Below are 6000 nucleotides of genomic sequence, written 5' to 3'. Positions count from 1 at the left end.
GCCAGGATAGGAACTGAGTAAGAGAAGGCAGGACAGAATACAGTGCATAAAAACCGAAGCAGAGTGGAGTGCTGTGACAATGGCGCTCTTTGAGTCAGTTCCCCACCAGAGGGTGCTCTGAGTACAAGAGACCACCTGGGATCCTGAGCGTTCCTAGAACCAGAAGTGGGACCAGAAGCCGAGCTGACAATTATTTATATCTTTGTTAACCATTTTCAGCATAAGGCAAAACAGAAAGGCAGAATGTAAGCAACTTTTGAATTCTGCTCCTGCTTCCTAGTGTTCTGTGGTGATCAACTGAGGATGAAGGGGTTTTGTGGCTTTCTTCTCTCTTGTGGTACACTGGGTGTAGAGGGTTAAACTTTCTCACCCAACACACTGCAAGGGGTGAAGGTCAGGCCCTCCCGCCTCCTCAGCTGTTCTGTGCACATCATCGGAGGACCGGGAAGGGTGTGGCTGGGTGTGTGTGGCTTTGGCAAGGACTGAGGGACAGACCAGAGGCCAAGGAATCGGCCAGATTAGGCCTATGGGAGTTCCTCATGCCTGGTTTTGGTAAACATTGTCTGTATTTTTATTCAACAAATGAATTCTTTATTTCCTTTGAGGTGCAGTTGTTTCTTTCATTGAGTTTCAAAAACACAGGAAGATTTGGAAAACCAACAATTCAAGGGTCAGACTGGAACAGGAATGAATGTTGTGTAATGCTCATGTAGGTAGGAGATGTATTAATTTATTCATAGGCATGGAAATGACAGAATGGAATAATCCTGTGCCTTTCAAGTGTTAGTTGCACATCTTAGGTTAGAACTATGTGTTGCATTAAATGCGCTGCTGTCACCAGCAATGGCAAGTGTGCATATAATTTTCTCCTCTGTAATATTTAGGGTGGCTTACTGGATACTTCTGGTGGCGAATGGAGAAATATAAAATGCCCTGTTCAGGTAAATTAGGAGGGAGATAGAAAGAAGTAAGAAAACCAGGAGTCTAAACAAACACACAGCAAAGCGAGGGCTTCAGACTGTCAGTATTGTATGGGAGGGATCTGGGCACATACTGGGAACTGTAGGTTTGCACAGTTAAAGTGGATTAAATCACAGTCGCCCTGGTACAGCAAATCCACTTTTAAGTGGCCTGGAAACACACTGAAAAGTGTGGAATGAACAAATGCTTAACAGTAAGTCATATAAACAGCCTGCTAGTGAATCAGGATGAACACTCATTGTTGCATAACCTGGCTGCAAATAAATCTCAATGAATGCTCAATAAAGACCAGATATAATCTAACCTCTGTGTAAGTTTTGTGCAAGCAAATCAGGATGAACGCTCAATAAATAACAAGCTTATCTGGATAAGCCCTGTATAAAAAATCTGGGACACTAAGACAAGTGTGAACAAACCTGACTTGGTCCATTGCATTATAAAGTCCAGCTCTTCCCCCCACAAACTCTCCCTCCCTCATCTGAAAGAAACAGAATTGCCAAACATCTCATGCAACAATGCTAACATGCCTCCGATGCTATCATGTATATGCAACACCATAACTGAAATCTTCTACCTAAATTGAAAGTGGCCAAGTGATTGCCTGTAGATTGCTTGTTTCCCGCTTCCATTTTCTCTAACATTCTCTGCCCATTCTTTGCACCGAGTAGGATATGCAAAGTGCTGCTTCTTGCAAAACCTCCTGAACAGGAAGTGGGAAGCAAGGATGCCATCCAACTGAAACATGGCATTCCTGCTATGCTTTTGGCCAACCCTGCACTGCAGTACTGGGTTACCCAAAAGGAGCACATATGAGTCAGTCTCTATTTCTCCTCTAGCTCCACAGGGACCCCAACCAATCTGCAGATATCACCATAGCTTTTTTTTCAGTGCTTCCCCCCTGGGGGTACTCAAGGGTACGCAGTATCGGCACCTTTTTTTTCTAGAAGAAAACCACTGGTTACAGTCAACAAAAAAGAAGCACAACTGTAAACAACAACTAAAGATGGGTGTTTGCAGGCTTTTTCAATGGTGTTTCAAATATACTCACTTAAACGTGCAGTGTTTTGGAACGTAACCCACGGATAAATTGGGAGTTGCCTGTATACATCTTGGCAAAGTACCAGTTTCTATGCCACACCCTGCTCATCTATTGCAAGAAACATAATAGGTAGTTCTCAGGTTCAAGTTAAGGGATATTTACCATTTACTATGTATTGTGAATTCCAAAAAGATGGTGGTGCAAGCACTTGCTGCCTGCCTGTAGTGTTTGTGCATGCAATAAAGTTCTGCCATATTCCATTTTAAAATGTCTGGTATAATCTTTGCTTCTTTTTTTAAAAAGATTTTCTTGATTTATGAAAGTGTGTGCAATGTCTCTCTCTTGTATATTTTTTCCCATGTAACATATTTAGAAGTCAGTTTCATTTGTTGAGACATTGGGAAGAAAAGGGGGAGAGAGGTGGAGGGGGGAAAAGATGAGTCGGGGTGGGGTCGGGTGGCGATGTTTCTATTTTACTTACTATATGTAGGGTTTGGTGTCAGTGTTGCATCATCTTTGCTTTTGAAGCTAGATGTCCTGTACCTGTGTCTTCCTTTATACAACTATTTCTTCCTGTTGTTGACCCGGCTTTGTAAAAGTATTTGCTTTTGAGCAACGCTTTGACACAGTTATATTCAGTTTCATGGTGTATTTTTTCACTTGCCATATAATATTAGAGCAGTAACATTTATAGCACTGGAATAAATAGACTTTGCTAGTATCAGATGCCTTGCAGCAGATTTCCTACAACGTTCCATTAATCTGAGGACAGCTATTGTTTCTGTTCTCTAGTGTTGCAAACATTATCCTTTAATTATATAAGATTCTGGCATAGGTTTGGTTTTTGGGGTTTTATTTTAAAGTGTCGTTTAAATTACCCTGCCAGATTTGACTTGATCATAAATTTGAGGTTTTGCAAAGCAGAATTTGGCAAACATCCAGGCTGATAGTTATTTCAGAATTTTTGTTTGTCTGTCTTGTTAGGTTCAATGAACTAATACAGTATAAACATATAAGCATGTTTTAAATAGCTGGCAACGTAAGTGGCATTGTGACATCCCATGAGACCTGCCAATGTAAACCAATTAGAAATATATGCAAGCTAACTGTTAGGATATAAATGTAATAATAACTAAATAAACTACCTGTCCTCCAAGGAGCTCAAGGTGGCACAAGTGAGTCTCCCCTTCCCCATTTTATCCTCACAACAACCCTGTAAATAAGTAGGTTAGGCTGAAATATAGTGACTGGCCCAAAGTCTTTGGTCAGTTTCGTAAATGACTGGGGATTTAAACCCTGATAGCCCAGGTCCTAGTCCAACACACAAACCATATACAGTATACTACATCACTGGCATGATGTTAAAGATCTCAGTATTTGTTATGATAATTTTTCCATAAGCTTTGATGACATGTTTTCTGTAAACTAGCCATGATATGTGCTGCTTGTTTTGATCTTCCTTTTTATATTGTAGTGTTTTGCTGCTTTTATTGTACTGTGTTTTGCTGGGTTGGTGGGTATGTGATTCAGTTGTGAATTGCCTTGGAATTTAGAAAGTGATGGGTAGTCTATAAATATTTGCAGTAAAATAAAATGTGTGGTACAATCCTGCTTTGGATGTATCATTCAAACCATGGTTTGCTGATCTGGACATCAGGTAAAATGATGGCTTGACAAACTAGGAAGCGTTGTATAAAACCACGGAATGAGGAGTGTGTCATGTGGACACTATTACACAATATTGCATGTATGAGCAGCAAGGTGAATCCACAATAAACTGCTATATGGACATATGCCCCCCTATGTCGGAATATGGGGAGATATGGCAACCTATGGGGAGGTTATTTTGCACAAAAGCTCAACAACTTTGGGCAAAACTAAAAAAAAATTGCTCCCCCCCAAAAAAGCATGCATATTATGGAAGCATGCATAGAACTTACAACACAGTACTATGCATGCTTACTCTGAAGTACATTCCTCTCTGTTCATGAGACTTACTCCTAGGTACACATGTTTAGGATTGCAGTCTTAGTCCCTATCCTACACCAGCTCTCATTGCCAGCTGTTTTTAAAAGGGCAAAATTCCATCTTCACAGCCAGAAAAACAGCTTAACAGTGGACTGAAACTACAAGAAGAAACTAGATCTTCCAACCCTTTCCATCTATTGTTCAACTAACCTTAAAATACTTGTAAATGCTTCGGAAGGAACTGGTTGGACTGCTTTCCTTTTCTGGAATACTAAATCCATTGATATCTTAATCAGCATTGTTGGCTAGTGGAATACTGTAAAGTAAACATTGCCCCTCTTCTGGAAATCTGAATCAACCCTCATAAGCATAGATGGACGCATCATGTACTACAGTAAGCACCTCTGATTTGCTCTTAACTGTGGCCGGCCAAGGCTGTGTACCAGATATGTACACCACACATTTAAAGCACATTATTTCCCCTCAAGGATTCCAGGAACTGTAGTTTTCCCCTCACAGAGCTACAATTCCCAACATCCTTAACAAACTACAGTTCCCATGATTCTTTAGGGGAAGTCATGAATGGCATTCAGTTGCCTTTACTTGGAGTAAATCCTTTGAAATTAGTGGACCTAATTTAGTGGTGTTAACTGATTTCAGCGGGTCTACTTTGAGTAAAAAAAAATAGTTGAAAACCTCCCTGTGTGTTTTAACTGTATGGTGTGTATGCAGCCTATGTCTCTGACTGACTCCGAAGCACTTGCTGTTTGGGTTCATGCACTGCTTGCAGACTTTCCCTAGCTCTCTCTAAGTTTTTGAGCTCACCTAATCACTGAGGGATCGCCATTATGCTTTGACATGTTGAATTTTTGGCTTTGCCTTGCTGGTTCTTGGATCCTTGTGTTACTTTCTGTTGCTTTTCAGATTGTTTATTTGAATTCTCTTCTTTTTTTTTACATATTTTTGTTCAAAGGTCATTGAAGTTGCTTGATAACTCTCAGGTGGATATCACCTGGAACTAGTGATCTGTTAATTTTTAATTCGTCAGTAATATCCATAGGATAACTTCACTTTAATTTCCTGTGTAAACTCTCAACTTGTGGATGGCAAATAATGCTGGTAGGTTTCTTGGGTTGTGAGAAGGGACTGGAAGGTCTTCCCACTGAGTCTAGTTTTGCTGGATCCAAATTTGCAGCTCAATAACACAGGAAGAGGAACAGTTTGAAGATGAAAGTGAAATTTAAAAGAGTTTCTATATATATGATAGCAGGGGTGTAGCTACCAACTGTTTTACTTAAACAAATAATTAGCAAATTGTTTATCAGATTGGGCCTTACTGCTATATAAATTTTTAAAAGGTAATTACTATACTACTATGGAAGTTTTAATTGACAGAAAATCAACTACCAGGAAAATATATGCATTGACAAATGTTGTCCCTGAATTAATCAAAACACTTTGTAATAAATGTTGCAAAAACTAAACAAACAGCTCCATCTTGATTCCCCAAACCTGCTCCTAGCAGAGCAGGCTGCAGAATGCCTTAAAACATATATTTCAACATTTCTGCGATGAAAAACAGGGACGTCCTAAGGAAAAGCGGGACATTCCAGGGTCAAATCAGAAATCGGTACGGCTTCTGTAAATCAGGGACGTCCCTAGAAAATAGGGACACTTGGAGGGTCTGCCAGGGGTGCCAGCCACAAAATGGCTGCCCTGGAGCCATGGCATAACAGAAAATGGCTGCCATGTTTAAAAGCACAGAAAGAGACACCAACACAAAATGGCATGGGCATGCCTATTATATTCTCCTATCCTCTGTTTGGAAGGTAGGGTGGGTGTTGAATAAAATGTGACTGTGTTTAAGGGATCATTGTTCAACACAGGAAAAGCCAGGAATTGAAGAGGAAAAGCCGTCTCCTGTCCATTGCAGGTTTTTGAGGAGATATCTGCTGAGCATAATAGGAGGTACCAGTGGGTGTACTGGTGCCTAGTACTTCATTTCTTAATCA

At 40.4% G+C, this 6000-nt stretch overlaps 1 protein-coding gene across 1 annotated transcript in view; it reads left to right on the top strand.

Annotated features, from left to right (window-relative positions):
- The first annotated feature begins 689 nt into the window (after positions 1–689).
- HYCC1 (hyccin PI4KA lipid kinase complex subunit 1) overlaps positions 690–6000 on the top strand; it is a 39570-nt gene continuing 34259 nt past the window's right edge. The window contains exon 1 of the mRNA XM_053410439.1: positions 690–713. The gene's annotated coding sequence lies outside the window, so the exon portion shown is untranslated. The remainder of the gene's footprint in view (positions 714–6000) is intronic.

This window comes from Podarcis raffonei, chromosome 12, assembly GCF_027172205.1.
Source record: "Podarcis raffonei isolate rPodRaf1 chromosome 12, rPodRaf1.pri, whole genome shotgun sequence".
NCBI lineage: Eukaryota > Metazoa > Chordata > Lepidosauria > Squamata > Lacertidae > Podarcis > Podarcis raffonei.
The sequence above is the reverse complement of the archived record's forward strand: the minus strand, read 5'-3'. Positions and strand labels throughout refer to the sequence as shown.